We start from the raw sequence: 1,517 nt of genomic DNA, 5'->3' as shown, positions 1-1,517 counted from the left end.
GCAGCCCGCCGCCCCTGTGCGCCAACACGTTGAGTCACTTTGGGCAAAGCGCGTCGCCTCCCAGAGTCCCGGTGTCCTGCTCTTCTGCCCCGTGGAGGTGGTGAGAGGGAGCCTGCGGGGTCGGGAAAGGTTTTCAAGGAGATCGAGGTCAGCGAACCGCACTTTGGAAACAGCCCAAGACTGCGCAGCACGTGCTGCGAAGGTTCAGCCCTAGGAGGGGGCATCACTGCCCCCAGGGAGTCCGCCCTGAATTTGTAACTCGAGATTCCTTTATTTGCCGAAGAAATCTGTGAGGCTGGATGGTCTTCGTGTGACGCCACTGGTCCCTTAGAAATGCAGAGATCCAAATGCATTAAGAAGGGTTCCTCCCAGGGGGCTTGAGTCGTCCCCTTTTCCTTCTGCCCTGGCGCCCCCACCTTCCCTCGGCCCCTGCGACCACCCCACACTAGAGGAAAGGACTGGAACGGCCATGGATGGGCTCCTGTGCCAGGCACTGTGCCCATTACTGGCACCATTTTGCAGGTGAGGACACAGACTGAAAGGCAGAATGACATCCGCGATTGCAGGGCAACTACGGTAAAAAGAACAACCGGCCCTCAAGGACAAGGTGGTGACTCTAGGGAGACTCCAAGAGCAAAAAGTTAAATAACAATGAAATGTGAATTAGTCGAGACTGTGCTGGAAGGAGCTTTCAAAGGTGATTCAAACACTGTGATTGCCACAGCCGTGATAGCTGAGAGCAGGCTGGTGGGCTTTGTGGAGGCCAGCATGGGGTGGGGTACAGGAGGTGGGCCCCTTGGGGGCTAGGAGAAGTAGGAGGAGAGTGGAGGACTTACTTAGGAGAGTAGTGGGTCAAGTAGATTCTGGCCAAACCCGGAGGCGCCTTAAGTGACGGGAATACCCTGAACAACAGTGAACAGAGGCACGATGCGACCTGAGGGCAGTTGCAAAGCAATCTGTAATGAGCTACGCTCTTCCCTGTCCTTTGTCCCTCAAAAGCATCCCTCCACCAAGGCCTGCAAATTCCATCTCTCCTTCCCCTGTCACCCCCTTCCCTGGGTCCAAGAAGACCACACTCCCCTTGGGTGGACCCCTCCCGTGGTACATGCCCGGCCCCTACCATCTCCAGCCCTCACCTCTCCACTCCTTCCAGCCAGCACTGCAGAATCATCCTCTCCAGGCACTGCCTTCAGGGATTCTGTTCCTGCTAGCTCCTTGTTGCCACCTTATCTGGTCCAGACAGCTCTGCCAGGCTTCCCACTCCAACACCTCAGGCCCCACCCCGCTGACCTCAGGGCCTGCAGACTGCCTCAACACTGTCTGTGCTCAAGTTCATTCCTGCCCGGGACCAGCTGTGTGTAGCACGTCCTCCCCCACCTTTGCCCTAAGTCACACGTGGGCTATCTCCTGTAGGAAGTCCTCCTGACCATCAGGCCATCCCTCCCCCATCCGCACCTGCTCTGAACCAGGCAGTCCCGGGTTGATAATCTGCTACTTCGTGTGCCATTGACTAACCC

Source organism: Panthera uncia, assembly GCF_023721935.1.
Source record: "Panthera uncia isolate 11264 chromosome C1 unlocalized genomic scaffold, Puncia_PCG_1.0 HiC_scaffold_4, whole genome shotgun sequence".
In the NCBI taxonomy this organism is placed as follows: Eukaryota; Metazoa; Chordata; class Mammalia; order Carnivora; family Felidae; genus Panthera; species Panthera uncia.
The sequence above is the reverse complement of the archived record's forward strand: the minus strand, read 5'-3'. Positions refer to the sequence as shown.